Here is a 26,765-nt window from a genome sequence, read left to right as displayed (position 1 = left end):
ATATATATATATAGATAGATAGATAGAGAGAGAGACAAATAAATAAATACATGCATGCATACATACAGACATACATACATGCATGCATAGATGCATACTTACATACATATATAGATACATAGAGAGAGAGTGAGACAACCAAATAAATAAAATGTTATTAAAGTTTAAAAACTTTGACTAACAGTGTAGTACTAACCTGCAACCCTCTGCTCAAATGTTTGAGTCAGAGGTCATGATCTCTGTGCCCCCTGATACATTTCCAAAAAACAGGACTACACTTTTCTGTATACTGTTACATGACCACTAAATCATAAAAGTTTCTAAAATCAGTTAACACAGTACAACTTTTTAGCTTGCACCATATAATCAATATTACAGGTATTATTTCTGGAGTAATAGGGAAATCCTAAGTCGTTTTCCTGCTCTTTCTCCTGATAGGCTAATCTAATCAGCTCATATGATTTATTCCACATAGTCTTGGTCAGCGGACCCTTAGATCAATTTTAAACTTCCACCAAAAATGAGATAAGTGCATAAATAAATAAATAAATAAATAAATATATAAACACATAAATGAATGCATACATACACACATAAATAAGTATGCAAATATGGCATTAATAATGCCTTAGAAAATTGTAATACTGCTGCATTTTCCCTAACCTGTTGATGAAAATAAATAATAAATATTATATTACTGAAAATCACTGCTCTCATGTATACCATCAACCGCTAGAAACTGTCTAGACAATAGATTTAATATTATTCAGCAATTCTTCAGATGTGCAGTTTCTAATCCTGGTCTAGCTATCTGAACAATTACTTCTACATATATAAAGCAGGATAGGAATTCCTCACAGGACAGATTTACCAGTACATGTATAAATAACTGTAATCTTTTCCACCCTAAGATTGCAGATATTGAAAATAGTCTGTCTTAGCTACTGCAGCCATTTTTCCTACCTATCTTTATTTTTGTGCCTTCAGCTTTTCTCCTGCTTAAAGGACAATAACAGGATTCTATTATTAAATGCTCAACTTCTCTGTCCTTTTTCTCCCTATTTATGGTCCCTGCTATGAATAAACAACAATGTAGCATTTAAAATATTTTAAATCAAATGTTTCTCTCAACTAGAACAGTAGCTTATCATACTGTGGTGGTTTCACTTTCAAAAAAACTTTTATCCCACCTTGGAAAAGCTTGCTGCAGTCTGTGATTTATTGATGTCATCAAGGCCAATGAATAAAGATAGTTTTCTGGCCAATTCCCTCCCCAAACTGAAATCACCATGGCTGTCCTAAAAACCCACCTATGTTGTGATGTCACAGCTCCCAAGTCCTTCCCCTACCCATACAGAAAGTAAAGGCAAGAACAAGGAAATAGTACTTGAGTCAAGTCTCCTGCTGTGAGCTGTCAGCCACAGCAGGTAACATCTCAAATTACCCTTAGCACTTTGACAACTAGGGAAGTTAGGTGTGAAGAGGCATGGGAGATGAGTCAAAGTAGTACAATTCAGGCTTCACAAAAGACTGCAATTTAGCCATTCTAAAAAGAAGCAGCAGTAAAAAGCACTTTGAAAGTCTTTTCTGTGGCATTTTTTCTGTTTGTGTTTTAAGAAGTCATTGAATGGCATGAAATGTTACTTTAAACTAACTGACTGAAAGACAGCGGTATATGAATACAAAATCAATGCAGTGACAGGAGCTTTAGGAAGAAAGTCGCCTGTGATGTAATTTTTTTTTTACAGACAAGCACTGCATTGTAGGATACCTTGAGGCAGACTTAACAATCAAAATCACTTCAAAATACTAGACCCCATGTGGTCAGACTCAGAAATTACGTATAAAATATTTAAAAAACTGTAAATAGCCCCAGAGTGGTTTTAAAATGTAGGTAACACCAAACCATGATGAAATAAACATGTTTTTTGAGTCTGTGGGTGTGGCTTCCTTTAAAGATAACAGCATCTGAGGAATATCCTCTCCTGTATTTCACTCTGAAACATTTCCAGTGATTGCTAAAGATATAGATATATTTGAAATATGAATGCCTCCTTTGTGCTCATTATCTGAAAGCCATAAGTTTATGTTTTCTAAACCCAACTCATTTTTGCAATGAGCTCAAAAAAAAACAAGATCTGACACACACCAGTTCTTGAAGATTTGCTTCCATTGATAGAAAGACATCTTTGTTTAACTGCAATAACCTGACATTAGGAATCTCTAATTCCAGTTCAGTTCCAAGTATCTCACTTCTTGTAAAATACTACTGTAAGGGTATAATTGCTTCTTGTTACCTACTTTATCTTCACAAAGGACATTCTTTATAAGTATGTCTGTAAGCAAATGAAAGCAAAAAATCACCCAGAAGAATCCTGCAAAGAACAGAAACAAGTGTATAAGGATTTTTGACAACCTCCTTCCAGTAAGGCATGATAAGCTGTGCAATGATATTTACTTAAGGATTTCTCTAGTACTTATCTAAATTGCAAATAACACACACACACACACACACACACACACACACACACACACACACAAAATCACATTAGAAAGTGAAGTTATTCTAACTATAGCATTTGTGAAGGGGTCAAGGTAGCTGACCATACAATAAAATCTCTTTCTCCATCCCCAAACGCATCATATTTTGTATGCATGTCTTAACTAGCTAAGTTTACTGGAATTGTATCCCTTTAACTGGGGTGACCTGGGACCACTGCCTGGTCAAGTGACTTGCTCAGAGACATACTGCAGGCAAATGGGAATGGAAATGGAAATGGAACTGGAAGAGCATCTGACCCTGTACACCTGACTACACGAAACATTGCTCAGAGTCTTAATCCCCTATGCTAACTAGCACACATTTTGAAGATGTTTGACAGAACCTCATTTCAGTTCATAATTCATCTTAAGCATCAAGCACCACTCCAAACATTGAATTCATCAGAGAATGAAACAGGATCCTCCTAAACCTCATATGTATCTCTGAGATACTCCATAATATTAAATTATTTTACCCTCTCACTTTTTACAAGCACAAACTTGCATGCCAATTTAATATCTTATTTAATGACATATGATATAGTGGGGTATAAATTCAATAATCTAAGGAGAAATCCATTGAACCTCTGTTCATTGAACTTAAAACATTGAATGTTTACTTCAGTGGACATTCGATCATTGAATATTTTACCCAGGGAAATATATATATATATATATATATATATATATATATATATATATATATATGTGCCAACTGTGAAATTGCACTACAGTGGTGAAAAGCATGGTCCAAACTTTCTCATATTTTTTTCATACAAATGAAAAGTCTTTCAAGAAATATCAAATGTGAGTTCATTACATACATGGAATAGAATGTATAAATTTCAAAGAAGAATTTATTCACTACAGGGTACCTCTTGTGTGGCATCTTTTTTTCCTCTGAATAGAATCTGAACAACATTGATGATTCTCCTGTCATTATTTCTATACATGCAAATGATATCTGTCTTGCTGGTTGACCATCATACACAGAGGCAGCAGTCAAACTAGTTTTGTAATTGTTTAGTGATACCTCCATCTTTGTCAAGCAAATCATTGTACATACAATGTTTTTAGTGCAAAAGCTAACCAACTGTATGACTGACCTATCATCTTTCAGTCTGAATCAAGCACCCCATGTCTTTCTATATTCATCTTCCAAATGTTAATGGATCATCTCTTCTGAACTTCTGTTTACCCTCACTTTCCTTCAAAGATACTGCTAGTAATCAATGTTTTGAGCCCAGTAAGAGTTCCAATAGGGCATTGTGTATAAATACTCTGAAGCCATCATTAATGCAGTGTCTGCTCAAAATCCCTTTATATGTGCATATCTCCCTATCAAGTACTGGATGTCAGTGCCCATTTAGACAGGTAATGTGTGAGGCTTTGGGTCTCTAACAGAGGTCATACTAAATGCAAATTTTCCCAAACCCTTTCAAGGTTAGAATAGCTGGCCATTTGCTGCTTCATCCTACCCCCCCCCCCCCCCACACACACACACACAAACAACAATACTGGCCATCTAGCTCCATTCCCAGACAGTCCATTTGTTCTACAAACAGATGGGATACTTCTGCATCACTGGGCTAGCTAGGTAATGGTTTTAAATTCAGAGATTGAACATGCAAGCCCCAGAACAGTGAGGGTGAATGTGCAAAAATGGTGATGGAGTTACATATACTTAATGCAGAAATCACTGTGTTTTGGATTATTCTCTTATCTCAGGGTTAGGCTATATAAGTAGCATGGGAGTGAAAGTTTCAGGCCTCCTCACATGAGGTAGGGGAAGGTGCAGTGGGGAAGCTTGGCCCCAAGAAACTATAATCATTCACTGTTCTCCTTCAGTGTCATTGTTTTACATATAAATATATCCAGGAACTTGCTAGTGCAGGTCTCATGATCTATTTTAGCTCACACATGAACTGCTTGAGTACTTCTATCCAACTGCTCTCTCAGCTTAAGGAATATTGACTATCAGCAATGAGTTAAACAAAAAGGCATTTTTTGCAGGAGGATCTGCCCCCACACCCCTAATCCATAAGTATACAGTCTGTACAGTCACCCATATGTGCAGGAAACACGTTTACAGACAAAGGTTTCAGTGTTTGATTTTCTTGAACTTGAATACACTGGTAAGCATTTAGCTACAAACAAACGAGCCACAAACAGCTACAACTTGGGTAAATAAAAGATAACCAGGGTCTCAAAAAATTACAATAGGAAGCCTTCTGGTCACAAGGAACAAAAAATTATTTGGTCACCCAGTGGAGGCTTTGTCACAAACTAGTTGCATTCTGTAACTTTTTCCACCAGCAATCTATACATATAATGTCAAATAATAAACAGCATCACCTTCATAGATTTGTAATATCAAAAGCAGATGTCACAGAGCATGACTGCAGCCCAAGACATCTTCTGAGATAGCAAAAAACATCCTACAAACTGCACAGTGCATTTTCTAGTAACACTGCTAAAGTAACAGATCATGGAACAGGATGTCAAAACTGACATGGGGAGGAGAGCGTTTTGACATATTCAGGTGTTTGCACATTAAAGTGTTAAATGGTCTTAGTTTAGGGTTTACAGTAATGAAGGCATCTAATCGAATGCTTCTACAACTGTTTCGAATGTAATAAGATTTTACTTCCATTTTTAAAACAATGGTTAGATTAGATAAATATGAAATGAATAATGCTGCTTCAGTGAGGAAAATACTGTTCTGAAGTCAGAAATTGTTGCACAGTATGTCATTCTGAGCAGCTAATTAGAATGCCATGATAGTTATTTTAAGCACTGTAATACAGTCCTTCACATGATGGACTCTGCATTCCATACAGCTTATATGATAAAATTCTCACTAGTCTTGAAATGACAGATGTAATATTACCTTTAATAAGTGTCCACCCATGCATGCAAATTGAATTAAATAGTGGGAGTACAAATTTGCTCCATAATTAAGATAAAAATTCATGTCAGCTGAAGCCTTGATGTATATTAGTAATCCAGTAAACCTTTGCTGCCTTTTCTTGGCCAATTATTTTAAGTGTCTGTCTGCTAGATATAATTTCAAGTATAGTACAAAATGAAATGAGTAGAACACATTGTATATTGTAAGCTAGGTTAGCAATCCCAATAAGCATGATTCGTTTTATAGACCCTTACGCCTTATATATGGAGTACTGCACACACTGTCATTATTCATGTAACTTTAAATGCACAAAGACATGTGATTTAGGAAGAAATTGAAAGATTTGCCAAATTAGGCACTACCCATTTTATTCTTCATTGTTTTTCCTTAATATTTCCATATCCAGCCTTGCAGTACTTCTTTCTCTTCTTTTTTTTTAAGATGGAAGTGAGCAGATCTTTAAAGATTCTTTTCTTTCAATTCCTTCTGCATATTTTGAATTCCATTTTCATTTGTCTTCCTTTTCTATATTATGACAGCCTTTTTTGATCTCCAAGTTTGAAGTATGATCCATTTTAAGGTCTGAAATAAGATGATGCTTTTTAGTTACTTTGTACAATATTATTTTCAATCACAATACCTATTTTACTGATTAATTTATGCAAAACTTATTATTGTCTTTGGCTTCATTATAGGTGTTTTGCTTAGAAATGAAATCTGTTCACCTTTATATCTAATTGCCAGCTTGTGTTATTACCTCTTGTTGAACTACTTTTATATTTTATCTCACATGCATTATGAATATGAAGCAGTTAATATATCACAGTTTATTGTTTATATTGTAAAACATTTCATTCCCACTTATTAGGTAAAATAACCTACAATATCAACTTATCCATATCATATGGAAAACCTATGCAATAATGCATGCTAGACTGAATCAGACATACAGTGCAATAGTAGCTGTAATTCTCTTTTCATATTGTATACTTATTTGCTTTATTTTTCTGTTTTTTAAACAGTCCATGAGAACATTTGAGTTGTCTATTTTACTGAGAGCTACTGTATCATGTAACATAACTTTTCTAACCTGTCCACTTCGATGTGGTATAGCCAAGATATTTTGGAGGAGAGGGTGTGACCCCTGCTCACCATGTGTGCGTGTGTGGAGTGGATTTACTCTCAACACCCCCATCCTTACATATGCTAGCTCTTGGACTACACAACTTTAATTGTAATGAGTTGTCTTAGTCAATAAAATAGCTCTTCATGTAATGGAGTGTTTGTTATAGCTATGTTTATTTCTTTTTTATTGTGTTTTGTTCCCTTTATGCACAGTGTTTAGTTTTTCCAAAATGTAATCTACTTTCTCTGATGACAGACATGATGTTTGTAACATTGCAGGAAAGAACATTTGGGCTTAAAATGCTTATAGGACAGTAGGACAAGGGGGAGGTTTACCTCATAATCCCTTTTCCTGCATCAGGTCTTCATGCAGTGTTTTCCTAGCAACCCCTAAAGTGCATGCATCTGCATACAGCAGACTGACATAGCACCAGAACCAGAACCATCTTCATACTTATGAACATAGAACATAGGTTGACATACCTCCATCTGCACCAGAGGCAATACTTTCAGTGTTTGTATCCGAGATTTGACTGATGGCCCCTTGCCGTGACAACACACCTTTGCAGTTGACATCTTAGGTTTCAGGAATGCTAACCAAAACCAGATGACTGATACTGCAATTTAGGCTTTGTTCTTCTTTGCATGGAAGACAGTGAAGTTCTTCTCATTTCTAAAATTTTAACAAAGGGCATGTTCATATCATTACATTTACTTCTGTTTTACTGGTGAATATAGTTAGGAAAGGATTTGGAAACATTAACTCCAGAGGTAAGCTTTTTTTGCCTCTGGCAGAGGCCATTTTCAATTATTAGACAGTCCTAATCCAGTGCCTACCTTGAAGAGGTGCAGTTCCACAGTAAGCAGACTGTCTGGACTATGAGGATAATGAGGCACTGGGGAGAACAGCATATGATAATTAGCCGTGTAGTCTCCCCTAAAAATGCCTGTGGATTGATTCATAAAAATGCTCAGGTGCATAAATCCTTATCGGGTGTATATCACTTCATCAAATCACTAATGAGCAAACACCTATTCATCAAAACTCTTTTTATTGAAGCTGCTAATCATCAAACTCCATTTTAATTGAAATTTTAACTAGGACAAACTAACGGTAGGCCAATGGATTTACTGTGCAAAAAATCATAAACTTTTAAACTTACCCCCACAGCCTCCCTAACTAAATATACCAACTCAGAGATCCCACTACAGTGGGGAAAAGGGCAAATTCCAGATGGTGGCCAACAGTCACTTTGTCCTAGGAAAAATTTGCTGTTCGATGATTAGCAGCTTAAATGAATAAAGGTTCGATGAATAGGTATTCGTTCATTAGTGATTCAACAAACTGATATAATCCCCTTATCGGGTCTATATCACTTCATCAAATCACTAATGAGTAAACACCTATTCATAAAACCTGTTTTTATCAAAGCCTTTAATCATTGACTGTAGTTTCAATCAAAATTTTAACTAGAGCAAACTAATGGTAGGTCAACCAAGCAACCATGAAAAAAATCATAAAATTTAAAACCTACCCAAGTGGGGGACTATGCCCCTCATACCCACCAATGTGGGGAGCTGCACCCCAACACCCCCTAACTAAATGTACCAACTCCAAGATTGCACTGCAGTGGGAAAAAGGACAAATTCCAGATGGTGGCCAATCGTTGGGTTTCCTAGGAAAAATTTGCCATTCAATGATTAGCGGCTTCTATGAAAAAAAGGTTCTAATTCACTCATTAGTGATTCAACAAACTGATATAGACCCATCCTTATTACCAGTCACATCATGATCACACATCAGTCTCAATGGGATAGATTACATTATAAGTATGTTCTGAGGAGTTTAGTGGATAGGTAGTGCTGGAGGGTGCATATTTGTGCATATTTGTGTGTGTGTGTGTGTGTGTGTGTGTGTGTGTGTGTGTGTGTGTGTGTGTGTGTGGGTGTGTGTATGTAAGTGTGTATCTGCCTCATATGGTATCTTAGGGGAGTTAGTGAGAGGACACTTAGAGTAGGTGTGTGTGTATAGGTGTGTGTGTGTGTGTGTGTGTGTGTGTGTGTGTGTGTGTGTGTGTGTGTGTGTGTGTGTGTGTCCATGTGCACATGTGCATGCGTGTGTCTCTCTGAGTGAGTGTGGGGGTTGTCTGGTTGCCATACCTAAAATCTCCTTGACTAACAAAGAAATCCTGCAATACAGGACAGGGGACACTAGACTCCAGGACTTACTTTAATAATCCCCTAATCCATTTAAAATGTTAAGAGAAATCAGGCTTTGCAGCATGAAAGACATCTGGACACAAAAATATAAAACTCTAATATCTGGCATTATTTACTAACTGTAATGGTTCATAACATACGAGGGCCATGCTCAAGACTTCCAGACAAAGCTGGGGGAACACTAACTGAAGTCAGGGAGTCTTTAAATATTACTTTAATTCACTTAAAAAGGTAATAGAGCAACAGGACTTTATCTGGATGAATTTACTGAACAGTAAAATTAATAAAACTATAATGTATTTCATTGCATGGCTATAATCATTCATGATTTATCAGGGATGGTGACAAATCAAGAACATTCTCTAAACTCAGAGACAGACAAGAGTTATAGTATAGCAGTATGTTTGTGTGTGTGTGTGTGTGTGTGTGTGTGTGTGTGTGTGTGTGTGTGTGTGCGTGTGCGTGTGCGCGTGTGTGCGTGTGTGCGTGTGTGCGTGTGTGCGTGAGTGTGCATGTGTTTGGTTGTCTATATATGTGAGAGGGAATGAATAGGGGGGCACTTTTGTTAACACACTGCATCAGTCACCAGCAGTAATTATTGCATGGGCAGGAGAAAAGGCCCTATTAGTGTTTTCTGTAATGACTAAGTGAATATTGAAATAGGGACTGTCCTACATAAAGAGAGACAGGTGGTAACTCTAGGTATGGGAAGTAATTGGCCCCTTAAGGTTACTCCTGTCAAGCAGGAAGGGTTGGGAAGTTGTCTATTTTATCACCCTTTAGCTAAATAATCACAGAATTTATTGGGTCTTGGAGGCTCAGGGAGAGTTCTTTGCTGGAATCTGAAGGGGGTTTGAGAGAGAGGATATGTGTAGGTTTGGAGAGGTATCCCATGACAGTACTAGGAGGTGGGAACCACATTTTCACAAAGAGTGCTGAAAGGAGAGAAGACCAGTTGGCAATAAGAGCTATGATCAAGAAGGTGAGATGTCTGGTAAAGTTATTATCTTCACACAGACTTCATTACCAAGAGGCCTGTTTGTTTTAATTGACGTTTTTCTTGGTGCTCTGACTGACAGGTCAGACATTTTTGATCTGAAAGTTTTATTTGAAGGTTTTGCCTATTGACTGTTTAGCCAGCATTTGTATTGTTCTGTCTACATGCCATCACTGGCAGAACTTCTATTACTATTATTATCCTGAAGTTTGCATTCAGAAATGTATTTATTTATTTATGTATTTACTTACTTACTTAAACACTTGTTGACTGCTTAAGTGCACTGTTCCAAGGACCATTTTCAGGCACTGCTCAGACCAAGAATGCTAATTTATGTTAATACACAATATTCTAGGTTGACAAAAAGAACAATTAGTATTATAGCATCTGAATATACAATAGCATATAAAGGAATATAAGCAATATATACAATAGATATAGGTATAGAATACTATTGAGGAGGGCAGAATTGACAAGTTGTAAGTAAAATACAAAAACTAGAGTTAAAGAACAATATTGTAAGAAGGTCAATGTACTAAGTGGTAGGGCTGATTATTAAGGAATGAACGTGAAAATGTAAGAATTACTAAGGAGACTTGGAACTTAATGAAGTTTAGTCTGCTAAGGTTATGGGTGTGTATTAATCATGACTGTCAAAATGGTAGCACTGCTAATCTTCCTTGGTGTGCTTTTTTAGAGCCTTCCTTAATGTTTTGCATGCAATGTGTGCCCTAATGCTTGGAGACATTTTGTTGTTGCATTCTGATTGTTTTGCATGCAGTGTGTGCCCTGATGGATGGAGGCATTTTGTTGCTGTATTCTGACTGGTTTGCATGCAGTGTGTGCCCTGATGGTTGGAGGCATTTTGATGCTGTATTCTGATGCTACCTTTGAAAATGATGTTTCAGCTATAGCTAGTGTGTAAGGTGGACACCAGCAGATCGTCATCATAATTCCTGAGTTCAGAGTTTGTGTTTCTAAAATCTAAGTGGAGGGAAGTATCAATCATTGAGTAATTTGTATGTGAAGATGTTTAATAATAATGATGTTCTTCCTTCACCTGGAAGCCAGTTGCATTTTAGCTATCATAAGACAGTCGTTCTCATGTGAGGGGCAAAGATGCATAAATCATAATATTCTATTTTTCACTTTTTGGAGGAGGTGCATGATTTCTTGTGAGCATTCAGTGACTGGAAGTGAGTATTCTAACCAGTATAAAATGACAATTATTGTAACATCTTGTCTTGTTTCTTTTGTTAATAGGTGGGAAAAGAAATATGTATCAGTACAAATAGGTAGGAATATACTATTTTATTCTATAGGTAGGAATATACTGTTTTATTCTATGAGCTATGTTTCTGGTCAGTAAAACAGTGATAGACAATGAGGCAGAAAATGGGTGGATCAGTATGTATTTCACCTTTTACAAATCTATTGTCCTAGGTTTAAATTAAGCTAAGGGTTCATGCACTAAGTTGAGTTTGTATAAAAATAGAATTTACTACACTATTAAAATATAAAACAAATGTAATTTAATGACTATACATTAATTAAAGTGCTGTGTCAATTAACAAGGCAGGAAAAGTTGATATCTATCAAGAAACTCAGAAAAGATCAAATTATTTGTTAAAAGAAAAAAAAAAGAATGTTCTTTTGTATGTAGAAACTTTTGGGTAGGAAACAGTCTCTGGAATTAAGGTTTAGTCCCTCTTCTTGTACCTCTATCCTTCTAGGTTGGAATATCCATTAAGTGTCTTTGTTCTTTGATGAGCAGTGGAGAAGTAGCTCTAAGTTGAGCTGGATCATAGTTAAATGGGACTGACTCACCCCAGAGCCATACCAACATATTTGGTTGTTTTCCCCATTCACAAGATAAAAAAAAATGTGTAAGTCTGTCAGAGTGTATACTATTTTCTTTTCTACTTCTACAATAGTCACAGATTTGTATTTCATTTAAAACAATTATTTGACATTTTACAGCAAAAATACTGTCATTTGGTAGCGAAAACAAGACAGTTGGTGAGACGCACAAAGAAGACAAATGGAAGCTGAGAGAACCATATCCTGTACTACAGGAAGCAGTACTTTAGCAGCTCATATCCTTATTCATCTGCAGTAAGTGCTAAACAAACTCTTCACACCTGTGTGCTAGAAAACAACAAAAAAGCTAAATTAAAATGTATTCAGAGATAAAGACTATATAATGTTCAATATATTACCAGCTAAATAAACACACAGCCAATTCAATAAAATAAGGAAACCAGGGATCACATTTAAAGAACAACATATGGAGATAATAAAATTAACCCTGGGATTTAGTAAATGAAAATCCCATATCAAAATAGAGGCACAGCTCGAACATGGAGTTCGGAGCCTGTGCATTCAGTAAACCAGGCTGGGGGCGTGCACGAGCCTGGCTGTACTATTCTGGCATGGACACCACTGAATAATGCTAATTACCTCATTTGCTTGTGAAAACCATGCAAATGAGGTAAATTAGCAATTCAGTAAGCAGGCAAGCACCTGTGCCAGGATAGTGTCTGCTGCAGAAATGTATTCGGCTACTAGCTGAATGTATTTCTGCAAAAATCAAAACGGAGGCAAAGTAAAGCATGTATTATAATCATTATGCATTATGCATGCCAAAAATATGCCCATTGGCATGGAAAAGAGATGCAAAATTATAAAAATCAACTTTTTTTTTATTTTGGCAGATTTCGGATGTTTAAGCATAGGGCAACAGCGCACAAACGGGATTGTGCCGAAAATGAAAAAAAATGTGAAAAGACAATTGAAAGGGAAATCTGCATTTTGCCATTATAATCTATGGCATGCAGAATCAAAACAATAACAGATAACACTGATTGCTAAGGAGAAAGGCTATGGTATAGAGGTGTAACCAGGGAATAACGCAGTGGGGTATGCAAATGGGCAAATTTTACTGAATCACTAAATGGGAGACTATTCTTTGGCTACACCTAACTGTGTAGGAGCTATAATTCTGCAGTGTAAGTAGGAGGAACAGCTGACATGAAAAGGGGGGTGCCATGCTTGGTGTAAGCACATTGGAGCTCCATGGCTCCCATTTGAGCTTAGCTAAATACAACTAAGCAAGGGGTGTGTCAGAGGCTGTATTGACTTATTCCGATAAATAAAGAGTGTGTTCATGTCCAGGGGAGGGCAATTTCTACTGCAAAGTGTTTACTTTACCTAAATGGGTTTGTGAAGAACGCACCAGGTCTAAAAAAAAAAAAAAAACAGAAATAGCAAAACTGTTTATATTTGGGCAGCAGGTTTGTGCGACACACCTCGGGGCTTAAAAGGGGAATGGGAACTGAAAAAAAGGGGAAATAGCAGAACAAAAGCAATCAAGTACAAATAAAATAGCAAGCAGGTGGAATGCATTATAGGCAGCCAATCATACAGGCAGCATCTGCAGCACGACCGTATAAACTGTGCAAACACCTTACATTCTGTTTTTTCCCACAAACTCTGCACCATTGGTGTACACACTCAGTGGAATTTTAACAGACAAAATGTTAGGAGCTGCTGTTGCTTTGATACATCAGTATGTGCTGGAAGCTGACAACATTGAGGAGGATAATGCTGGGAACCCTCCCCAGACTGAGGAGGAAGAGAAGAGTATTCAGACCCAGGGTAACCTACCAGGAGCTACATGATCTGGAGACAGTAGAATTCTACAGGGTGGATAGGGACATACTTTAGCAACTCTGTGAGCTGTGCCGGCCTCACCTCATACCCAGAGCCAACAGAGGGGAACTCATTGCAGTGGATACCAAGGTATGTGTAGCCTTAAGAGTACTAGCTACAGGTACTTTCCAACGACCTACTGGGGACATCAAGGGGGTCTCACAGGCATCTGCATCCAGGGTACTCCACCAGTGCCTGGATGCCATGCTGCCACATGCCAGTGAGCACATTTACTTCCCCAGCACCCACTGAGGAGTGGATCAGCAATATGTACTTCTTCCACCATGTAGCAGACTACCCAGAGGTACTGGGTTCCATAAACTGCATGCACATCCAGATCAAAGCACCACCCAGTGAGCAGGGTAGAGTCTACATAAACTGAAAGGGCTTCCACTCCATCAACTGCCAGGTCATGTGGAATGCCCAGGGCATTATCATGAATGTGTGAGTTGGCAGCCCTGGAAGCTATCACGACTCCCACAGCTGGCATTCCTCATGGCTGTGTCAGGGATTTGCCAGGGGTGACATCCCATATGGCCATCTGATGGTAGTTGAGGGCTATGCACTGGAGAAGGAGATGATGACACCCATCAGAAATGCAAACAAACCCACTCAAGAATGCCATAATGAGGCACACACACAAACCAGGATCATTATAGAGCATGTGTTTGGGATGCTCAAGTCATGGTTCTGCTGCCTTGACATATCTGGTGGAGCCTTGCAGTACTCTCTAGTCACATGTGCACACATGTTTATAGTATGTGCCATGCTACACAATATGATCCTGTGGAAACAGCTGCAGCAGGAACAGCACGGGGAAGGGCCACACAGCCCTCCACAATTGCCAAGGTCCCCAGAAGCACATAGGGACTCAGAGGAGGAACCCCCTGAGCCAGCTCCTGTAGACAGATGGAGGCACGCCTAGTATGGTCATGGCCTTGGCAAAGAGGCAATGCATAGCACACACAGTGACACTGTAGGCACCCAGGGACTGACACCTCTCTCTGACTTGCACACACAGTAAAATGGATGACACACACATATCACACTACCTGTAACTTACCATGTATAGACAGTGTACTGCATGCATCTGACATAGGCAGCCATCAAGCACCATACACACAACTGCCACAGGCACAAGGTAAGTCAGTCTTCTTAATAAATTAATGTATTAGTATGTTCTGGTAGAATAGCTATGGTATTGCTGCATGCATGCAAGGAACTGGGTGGCCTCATAGCAGCAGACAACTGACAGCTATGTGGGACACCAGGAAAAGTTTTCCCAATACTGTCCTCCCCACACTATGCAGTAGTACCCAAGGTGACAAATACAACTACAGTATATGTGGGGGGCCAACTAACTGGGGGGGGTCATAGGTCACAGGCATGGATATCAGTGTGGGGGGTCCCATATTCACCCCCAGCCTCATCCAGCAATGCAGATGTAGAAAACCAGAAAGAAATGTCTGGCAAAGGCCCACAAATGCTGGCAATGATGAAATACCCCCTACAGGCTTACACAGTGATAGCACAGCAGGTCTTGCAGTTGCAGTAAGGCCATGAAGGGTAAGAAGCCTGAAACTCAAATGTATGCCATTACAATCTGACCTGTGGTCTTTAGTGATATGCCTCTAGTCCCCAAGACAGGGCACACTGGCATGCTAAATGGAACCAAAATGTAAAGCAAATATCAGCACAGTCTGTGCAAATGTGTAGAGTTGACAGGTGTGCCCCCCCATATTCCCACAGAAATGTAGTAACATGTATGTGTGCAGGGAAATAGCAGCAGAGCACACATTTCCAGGGCTGTCCCAATACACATGACAACTTGTTGCATATCCACAATATGCAGGGGTCAATGAGCTATGTGTCTGTGTAGTTAATACTGTCAGGATTTGGCCAGCACTTACTCCCAGCTGTTGTGTTGTAGTGGCCTAGGTACAGTGCTGTCTTTGACAGGGAAATGTTCAGAAAACTGCAGTGCCAACTATTATGCGTGTCAGTTACACCTACGGAAGGAGATGTATACACTGTCCAGATGTCAATATCTGTTAATGCAGGAAAGCTGTACAGGTCATGGACAGGGGGCCATGCATATGGACAGTACACAGCTTGGAGTAACCTACACAGTGCCAAACATACCTCTCAACTGTACAGACCTATTGCAGAATGTCCAGAGGTTAACATCATAATTGTGGTCTGTATAACATGAAAAAGTGGTTGCCTGGCAATTCATTGGCAACTCACACAAGACTATGGTCAGACAATAATGACAGATTGTAGTGTCAGGCTGCATACCCAAAGAAACATGCATGCTAATGCAAAACTTGTTATTGAATCACCTTTCTAGGTTTGTAAGGCCAATACTTAAAAATGGTCCCTACATGTAGGCCTCTGTCCCCCAATCAGCTAAGGCATTGTCCAGATGTCTGGCTCTCAGATGTTGAGGTACCTGAAGGTCAGTGTACTGCCAGTGTATAAAAGGCTGCCACCTTTCTGTGTCAGCACTGACAACATGTCAGTGGCCAACAGCCATACCCCTGGAATGACACAGGTTGTCACAGAAGGAGCACAAGTATGCCTTGTATATCTGTTCTGCTTGTCCTAACATTGCATTTTTCTGCCAACTATTTGCCAGACAAGAAAGGGTCATGTCAAAACAGCAATGGCAGAGAGTGGGGAAGTAGACATCAAACCCATAAGAGCAAACAAGCAATTACCAAACCGGTCTCCCAACTGTCTATGTTTGGCAGAACACAATTAACACCCTGTCCCCATGTGTGGGCCTTTGTCTGACTGTCATATTTTGGCCTGTGCAGATGTCAGTCTGTGATGGTATGACAGCTAGGCCCACATGTAGCCTCATAATAGCATATAGCAACACAAACCATCTAAGGACCACAGCAAATGGAGTGGTGCAATGATGGACACCCTGCTAAATAGGTACACTCAGAGATGTGAAGTCCACAACACTGTGTGCGATGTAACAACATGTACCCTGCCCACATCAGAATTACAAATACATAACAGCAGCCACTGTGGCCAAAGCCTGTGACTGGAATACAGAAGGACAAAGAGACACACATAAGAGGAAGGGGAACCACTGGCCAGACAAATGGAGAATGTGCACACCAGAACAGATTGTGCAGTAACATAGGTGCCATGCAGTGTAATGGGTCAGTAAACATCACCTTCAAATACTCAATACACACCCATGTAAGTGGAGGTCTACAACAAAACAAAACCCAAACAATGGACACCTCAGAGGCAAAATCACATGAGAACCCTACAAGACTACACACCACAGACCATGTAGACTCCACACACAAGGGTCTTGCAAACACTGAGGCCTTACCCCAATCCCCAAACACCTACCCTACACAGATAGGCAAACAGCTCTATTCCTCTACCCTGTTCCATACAGATTCTGCTAAGGTGACCCCTGCCTGGCATACAAAGCGATCCAGACCCTGCCTTGATGAGACTGTAGCACATCTAGAACTCAAGGCCCACTCCATCAACCTGTAGGCGCAGCATCAACCTGGGCTGTGATATCAGTATGGCTTGTTGGTGTGACAGATACCTGTACCACACACTCCCCCATCTGTTGCATTCACTCCCTGTCAACAGCAAGCCAAATGCCCTAATACCCCTAGTGATGTGGTCCCTGTATAGGTGCATGGGAAACACAGAAGACAGTCCTGTGATCCCTCCTGCGTCCCTGCTGGACAGGGGCTCATTGTGCTGACATGTCTTACCATGGGCTACACTCTTGCCTGTGCGGGTTATAAGGCCGTCAGGGCCAATATCCTACTAACATCATAGCAAACCATCAACCTATACACAAGTATCTGTCAGTGGCTCACCATATTACTCTTTACTGCTCTGCCACTGACATACCTGGAAGTCACAGTGCTATGTGGAATATACTCCACATATAATGGACATGTCTGCACATTAGAATGTACACTGTACCTACACCCATACCTCCCATCCTCCGACAGCAAGACATCTGGACAAGGTCATAAATAGAAGTGTGACAAAGGCACAATGATAGATACGTGTTGTAAACATTGCACTTACATACTGAGAAAGTTGGTAAGATGAGGGGTTTTGCATTAGCGGGAATTGTCTGAAGGTTATGTAGTCTGAAACAGTAATGCCTGTCTTTATTTTGTAACATCAGTCTTCAATTATATGCAACTAACTTGCCATAAAAACACAAGTTTATGTAGACTAGATGAAACCTCTAGGCAAACACCTGGACAATCTGTCAAAAAATGTACAGTTGAGAGGTATGACCACACCAGGATATGACATCTCAGGTAGAAAGATACCACACAAGGAGGAGACCCCAGCCAGTATATCACCAAGTTGCTGGACTGTTTACACAGTGTCATCAGTCAACCAGCTGCAGCCACACCTCTCAACTGCCTTGTTGGGCAAGAACATATATAGCCAGGCTCATAATATTGGTCTGTGCATCATACATCCTGTATTCCTCTGGTTGTGATGATCTGAGGATGTCTGTCACTATGTAATGACACAATGCATTACAGTGTCAGACTACAGATATGTCAGAAAATGTCTGCTAAACAAACCCAGTATGCCTAAGAAAGCCCTGTTTACTTCTGAGAGGTATGGCTGCAGCACATAAAACCCCAGACCGGAGTACACCTATCTCGGGAATGGAGTACCACTCTTACTTTAGAAGGTTACACTGGGCAAGCTCCTACACTTAGAGAATCGCAAGTCATGTTGGAACCCACATCAGACTATATGATTGTGTTGTGTATATATGTCTTTGCATACAGACAGGTATGTACACCTTAACTGTCCCTACACACATCCATCAGACAGGATTACTCTCAGCTAGCTGTAGGTGGCCCTTATGTGATATATCTGCATATGTTGCATGTGATACACAGACATATATATGGGCAACAGGTAATATGTAAAGCATACACACACATAGATGAAGTGAGAGACAGACAGTGATAGAGAAAGGGACACAGACAGGGAAACACACACAGAGTGAGTCACACACACAGATACCCTGACTGGCATAGAGTGATGCCCTACTGTGGACAGTGGCATACTGGTTGTAACCAGTGTCAAGGGCCAGCAAAAAAGGTGAGCCCCATCGTGTAATAGTACTGAGGTGTGAGTTATAATATCACATCACCTGCATGTGTGTGTGTGTGTGTGTGTGTGTGTGTGTGTGTGTGTGTGTGTGTGTGTGTGTGTGTGTGTGTGTGTGTGCCTGTAGGTCTAAGTATTAGGAGACTGTTCCCACTCAGTACACTTCCTATAGCCCTATTTCACAAGATCTGCTGCTGTCATTCACCTTAGAAGTACCATTGGACACCTATCAGTCATATAAGGTATGTAGCACATGTGATAACTGAGTAACAGTATAGTACAAATAACAAGACAGGTAGGGGTACTAATCTCAGTCGTGGCAAATGTAAGTGTGTGTGTATGAGAGTGAGGGAGTATGTCTTCGTTTGTTTGTAGGTGAAACAGTTTTAGGCCATTCCCACCCACAACACTTCCCAATGCCCTACTTTAGCAGCCCTGCTGATGTCATTCACCTTAGAAGTGCCTTTGCACAGCCCTAGCCCTATAAGCTCAATGGTGTGTGCAACAACTATGTAAGAGTATAGTACAAATAACTAGATAGCAAGGGGTTCTATTCCCAGTTCTGGTAAATGTGTGTGTGTGTGTGTGTGTGTGTGTGTGTGTGTGTGTGTGTGTGTGTGTGTGTGTGTGTGTGTGTGTGTGTGTATGTTTGCAAGCTTTAGTATTTTGAGGACTTTCCCACCCAGTACACATCCCAGTGCCCAACTTTAGCAGTCCTGATGATGTCATTCACCTTAGAAGCACCATTGTCCACTTATCAGCCCTGTAAGCTCCGTAGTGCATGCAATAACTGTGTAATACTATAGTACAAATAACTAGATAGGCAGGGGTTCTACTCTCAGGTCCAGCAAATGTGTGTATGTGCAAGAGTTTGTAAGTGTGTATGTTTGTGGGATGAAGTATTGGTTTACCTTCATTATGTTGAAAGTAAGTTGTACGATGCACCAAAGTGCGAAAGTACAATTTCAAGTTTTGGGAACTGTCAACTGCAAATGTTGTGAATTGGCACATTCACTCATTTGAATTCGGCATTCCAAGTGCAGATCGCACTATAGCAGGGATCAGGAAATGCACCCTTTCCCTCACTGTAGTGCGATCTCAGAGTTTGTATATTAAAGTAGCAGGGGGTGTGGGGGTGCATAACGATGTTTGGAGACATTTGGAAATGTCTCCTAACTGTCATTGTCATGCTGCAGTTCAAATATGGTCACATCTCTTTTTTTAGGAAACCAGTTTTAACATTTCGATTTGGAAACATGTTGAATTGCATGATTTAAAGTAGTACAATAGTGCAATCGCACAAATCACTTTCGACATAATGAAAGTAAACTGAAGTATTTTAAGGACTGTCCCACCCAGTGCCCTACTTTAGCAGTCCTGCTGATGTCATTCACCCTAAAATCACCTTTGGACACTCGTCAGCCCTGTAAGCTCTGTAGCATGTGCGATAACTGCGTAACACTATAGTACAAATAACTAGATAGACAGAGGACCTACTCTCAGGTCCGGCAAATGTGTGTGTGTGTTTAAGTGTATGTGCAAGATTTTGTAAGTGTGTATGTTTGTAGGATGAAGTATTTTGAGGACTTTCCCACCCAGTGCCCTACTTTAGCAGTCCTGTGATGTCATTCACCTTAGAACCACCTTTAGGCACTTGTCAGCCCTTTAAGCTCTATAGCACATGTGATAACCATGTAACACTATAGTACAAATAAACAGATAGGCAGGGCTTCTATTCTCATTCTCAGGACCAGCAAATGTGTGTGTGTGTGTGTGTGTGTGTGTGTGTGTGTGTGTGTGTGTGTGTGTGTGTGTGTGTGTGTGTCTGTGTGTGTATTTCTAAGTCCCATTGCCCTACTTTACAAGGCTTGCTGATGTCATTCATCCTAGATGTACCTGTATACACTTGTCAGCCCTGTTAAGCTCTGTGGTGTGTGCAATAACTGCATACTACTATAGTGGAAATAGTTAGATAGGTAGGGGTTCTAATATCAATACCGACAACTGTAATAGTGTGTGAAGCTTATCCCCTGTGGCTGCTGTGTGTGTAAGTTATATCATTTTAAGGCCTGTTGACCCTCTACCCATGACATTACTTTACAAACCCTGCCTCACATACACCATGTAACACTATACAGCCCATACCAGTCATCTGTACAGATGTACATGGGGTATCCACATGTTTGCAACCTGTATGTGGTCTGTGTCTCCTGAAAATGAGCATTCCTGTGATATCATTGCCAAACTTGTCACAGTTACCATAATGACACATGCCAGCATCAGACACCATATCTGACTGACACATCATGCTGATAAAAAGTCTGTCACACTATCACTTGTGCAGGTATGTAGGAGCAGCAGACAAGACCAATTACTATGTCTGGTGGGTTATCCCACCATCCATGAAGGCATTTGCAAGATTACCTGTTGTAGGAGGTTGTGTGTTATGTCCCAGGCATATAATGTATGTGCAGCATGGCATGTGTAAACAGCACTATAGTGCATACAAGTGGATACGCAGGGTTACTAATATGTCTATTGGCAACTGTGTATGTGTTTCTGTATGCACAGTCTCTGTGGCTGTCTTCGGTGTGTGTATGTGATGGCTATATCATTCAGTGTGCCTCTTCCACCCTGTGAACTCCCCCATTGCCAACCTAGTGTCGGCCCATACAGATGTCATCCACCATACAAGCACAGTTACAAAGTTTCCAACACCAAGCCACTGTGGTGCAATGGTCGTGTCACTGTGTATTATACATGAATAGATGGGTAGGTCATCTACTCTGAGTATTACAGGTATCTATTTTTCCCTTATGTTAAATGACTGTAGTGCATGATATATTTGTAAAAACATTACAAGTTTCTACAACTCAGATGGTGTAGAGGTACGTTGTTGTGATTGTAGTGTACAGGGGCATGGGTTCAAGAATTGTAAGTGATGACATTTTTTCGTTAATGTTAAATGACCAGAATGTATGATATGTTTGTAAAAGCATTATAGATTCCTACAGCTCAGATGGTGTAGTGGTGCACTGCTGTGATTGTACTGCACTGCTGTCTGGGTTTGAGATTTGGCAGGGCTGATTATTTTGTTGCTGGGCAGAACAAGGGCTGATGGAGTCTGAGTGATTAAGGCACTTTTAAGCAGTTGCAAGCAGGATTGCATGGTTTGGCATGGACCTAAGCGATGATAACAGATGGTTAAGCCCTCTTAACTTTACTCAGCATTGATTACTCATGCTTACACCTGTGCTAATTTTAATTAAAGAAAAGAAAAAAGGGTGATAGGAAAGTGGTGAAAAGAGGGCAAGCAGGGGGTAAAACATTAGGAAAACCAGCTAGAGATATGCAGGACGGATGTAGTTAAGGACAATAGCTCTACATTTCTTCTGCAGCAACAACTGTGAATAATATGTAGAATGTGGAATTTACAGCCTCACACTCCACAGGGAGGAGTGTTGGTGACAGACTTTTGGAGAATAATTTGTGGGTAGATTGATTAATTTCATTGTACACGGGAGTGAATTGTATAACTATGTATGGGGCAATAATGTTTTTGTGGAACAAATGCCCTTTTTTGTTTTTATGTGGACCAAGAGTTCCACTTCCTATGCTTTAGAGTGGCATAATGATGATGTACTTGCTCACCAGTTTGAGGGATTCCAGTGCCACTGGTGAGGTTGCATGCCAGATGATCCCAGGCCTCCGATTTGTACTGAGAGCCCAGGTACTGGTCCTGCAGCAGTCTGTTATCATGGTGTACTATGAGGAGCCATGACCCTGGACTCCAGGATGCCCAGGCACTGCACCTGAAAGTGCACTTCCTCTCCAATGCCAGATGTGTTCCTGCAGAGATCAAACTAAACAGGTTATGGCTGTATTCCCACCTGCATGGTTTAAATAAGGCCATATTCCCACCCTTTGCCATCATTAGATCATTTCAAAAATTCTGAGCACAGCTTAGCAACGTGCAAACATGCTAAGCTGGGTTGAGCAGTGCTTAAAGGGTTAACTGCTGAGCATTGCTTAACAGTGCACAAATCTATTTAGCTGAGCTGACTGCTGCTTAGCATTCATATTTAAACAATTACACCAGCTAAGCATAGCTGAGCACTGCTAACCATTGCTCAATTTTCATTAAAAAAAAAAAAAACAGGATAATAACTTCATTAATCCTTAATGAGATATTAGTAAGTGTATATGATTTACTTTACATGACATCCCTTTATGTGCTTTCATTCCATTACTATGAGGTATGACTATACTGAATGGGGCATTTGTTTATACATGGGTGATTGATTTCACATGTTAAATGCACTCACACTTACATTTTAGACCAGCTACTCCAGCCTGGTTAACAAATTTCAATTACTACATAATTTAAAATGAAAATAATAATTTCAACACTGCTTTCCCATATAAAAATGAAGTGCCTGTTTTGGTACTTGAACCATGAACACCTACATGCAAAGCTGGGACTTTAACTACTACACTATCTCAGGGTGAGGATTTCACCTATATGGGATGATTCAGCAATGCTGAACAGAGGGCCATAACAATGCACACCCACTCAGCTACGCTTAAACATACCTTAGAATGGAGAAAAAAGATATATTCATAAACCCACTTTATTTACATGTATCTGTACTCCTTGTCAGTCACAGTAAGGGGAATTGTAAAGGAACACATAGGGACAGATTTTAATTATTGGTCTTACAAGGTTAGGAAGTGTGACTGTGGTTTCCTAGCAAACCATTGGCAAATCACTCGGGTTTAAATCAGAACATACTGACATACATTTGGATTTCAGACTTCATACCCTTTAGGAAATCCTTGCTACTGCAAACCTTTTATTCTATAAACTTTCCAACTTTGTCAGTGCAATATTTAAAACATGTCCCTACTTTTGTGCCTTTGCCCCCCCCCCCCATTATTTATGGATTTGTACATCTTTCTTGCTCTAGGAGGTTGAGAAGTATGTGAGGCAGGCATCTGGGCATTCTGCAGATACATTTACAGTTGACGGCTATGGCTGTACAGCACTTTCAAATGGCAGACATTTGTGTTTCAGTCTTTATACCCTTCAGGAAGTCCATGTTACTGCAAACCTTTTATTCTATCAGCTTTCCAGGTTTGTCAGGGCAATATTTTGAGAATGTCCCTATTTTTGCGCCTTAGCCCCCCTCCCCATTATTTATGACTTTGTACAGCTTTCTTGCTCTAGGAGGTTGAGAAGTATGTGAGGCAGACATCTGGGCATTCTGCGGAAACCTGTACAGTTGGCGGCTATGGCCGTACGGCACTTTTACAATGCAGGGAGTGTGTGACAAGACCTGTCACACACACCTCGCATTGTTTCTTGCTCCCCTATCTATTTTAGTGCCTGCAGACACTTAATTTCAGTGTCCGCAACACGGAAATACTTTTAAAATGTGCTGTATGGCACTTTCTGAGTGTAGGGAGTGTGTTAGATGTGTGTGCACTGCTTAGACATGCTCCCTGCACTCAATGTCCACATAGCTGCAACAGTAGTGCACCTTCATGAATATGCAAGGCACACTATTGCTCCAGCTGCGCTTGTGAGGTTATGGTCCACTCCATGTCAGAATAATGCTATTCTGACACAGCGTTTACTGAATTCAGGGGTAAGTTCCTTCTGTATATCATAACTAGGAGACAGTCCAGGGGACCATTAAGGAGCCTAGCCAATGTTTCCAGTTGCAGTAAAGCACTGTCTGATTAAATGACTTGCTCAATGATCAAAGCATAAAAACAAGGCAAAAACAAAGATGTTTTGCAATACTGAAAACATAAATAGACTAGCACTTGGTATGGAGGATTAATTCTGCTGCTATTTGTATGTAAAGTACAGGGTTTGACTTTGACTAACTTTCCTAATCAGATAAGGGCATTTTTTACACATGTGCGCACACACACACACACACACACACACACACACACACACACACACACACACACACACACACACACACGCACACACACACACACACACACACACACGCACACACACACACACACACACACACACACACACACACACACACACACACACACACACACACACACACACACACACACACACATCTCTCTACCTGTGTGCTTGTAGATTAAAATGAACATTTCCTCTCTTTACCTGTGTGCTTGAAAATGAAAACAAACATTTCCTGAAGTATAGCTAGCTAGCTATTCATTGCATCCTGGTGTTTCTAAAAATGTTCACCCACCATGTTGTGTCAGTTTCTGCATCCATACTCTCTGATAGTTTTTAAACAAAAAAAGACCAACATGGAATTGCCACTGCTTGTGTACAAGAACTGTACTGCCTGCAGCAAAAAAAAAAATGTGCTTCAGATTTGAGTTCTAGGAAGTTGTGCTCATTGGTTCAAAATCTGAGCCAGTGAAAGAGCTGTTGCCTGAGAAACAGTTTAATGTAGAGCAGAGTTAGGGTTTTAGATGTAGCTCTTAATAATATTTTTTATGGCTGGACAGGGTCCATCAGCAATCAACAGGGCCTAGGCAGATGCCTAGGTCACTTTGTGCTGGATCCACCTCTGCTATGTTCTATGTCCAGTCTCTCAGAGACAGTTGTAATTGCAAAGTCAGTATACCAAAATCAGGGAGTTACCACCTTTGAAACCCTTTACTTTTATTCAAAACTCTCAGAAATCTGGAAAACCTTGAACTATAAGAAACAAGCTTTTCATCAAAAAGGGGGAAAAGCATTTATTTAAATTCTGCTTGAACATTTTGAGCTGCAAATATAGCAATCTATGTGGAGATACTGCTTTGTGTACATTTTTACACATGTTCCATTTTTGGTCAAATATATATATATATATATATATACATTTTTAACTTTGTACTGTGACCTTAGTCTTGTAACTTCATAAACAGTTGTGGGAGAATTGTGAATTACTGGAAATATGAGCATTGCTTGCACATTGTATTGTGCTGCTATCTCCCTAACTAGATATGCTTTTGAACGTTAACCGTTTATATTTTGAATTCAGTCTGGAACCTTAGTCTTATACTTTCATTCACGATTATTGGAGAATTGTGAACTGCTGCAGGATCTGACTCATTTATTACTGCATTTTTCTGTAAGTATTGTACTGGCAAATATTTCCCTAGTCTGTTGCCTTACACAGCAGTTTGGATTGCATTAGTGGCAGCACTGTAATTTTTCTCTGCTGGATTTATGTTTCTGTGCTTCTACATGTTTACATTCCAGTTTTGCTGCTAGAGTCTTATATTCTGCTTATCATCTACCTGCTTAAAGTTGCATTCCATTGCCTTTCTGTTTGTCATGCCGCTATTGTTTCTGCTGTTTTTTGTGTTTATCTGTACTCCACTGATACATTAAGTACTGCTCTTCCTTCTGCTTCCTAATGTTCATACACTAATTATTGTGTTTTCTGGCCCCCAATATGAAAGGTAAAGTTTCTGAAATTTAAATGTACATGGGGTCATTAACCTGTAGCTCAGTGACATAGGACTAAGAGAACTGTGATCTGCTACCAATTTTGAATTCACAGAGCTCCACTAGTTACTTTATTTTATTGGATTCCTAAATAACTAGTCTGATAAAATCAACACAGAGCTGTGCCCCTCTACACAACCTTAGAAATCTTGATTTGATGCTTAAATAGCCTACACTAAGTGCTCACAAACACACCTTAAGCTGCAATACACCCCTGATCAAATAACTATGCATTTCCCCACAGCTTAGTAGTAAGTTCACCTAAGCAGTATCCTAAAATATTGAAGCTCCAAGCATTTATAGTCAGCCTGCCCCATGAGTCATACCTGTCATAACCATAGACCACCACTTCCCCACAACGTTTCTAGCCACCCTGGTTGAAATGGGCATCTTGAGGCAGTGTAAGAACTGTCTCATTTTGCCAGTGTTCATCTGCTACTCAAACAGCATAATTCAGTTTGTGAGAGATGTACATATATAATATCCTTGGATGCCCTAATCTCACACACAGTAAACTCAGACACCAAAATTGTAAGTAGAACACCACACACCACACCTCACCAAGACTATCACAATGCATTTAATCCATCATATGATTAGGTTTTAAATATTAA

The sequence above is a fragment of the Protopterus annectens genome, chromosome 6.part0, assembly GCF_019279795.1.
Source record: "Protopterus annectens isolate FY-2018-M chromosome 6.part0, PAN1.0, whole genome shotgun sequence".
Taxonomy (NCBI): domain Eukaryota; kingdom Metazoa; phylum Chordata; order Ceratodontiformes; family Protopteridae; genus Protopterus; species Protopterus annectens.
The sequence above is the reverse complement of the archived record's forward strand: the minus strand, read 5'-3'. Positions refer to the sequence as shown.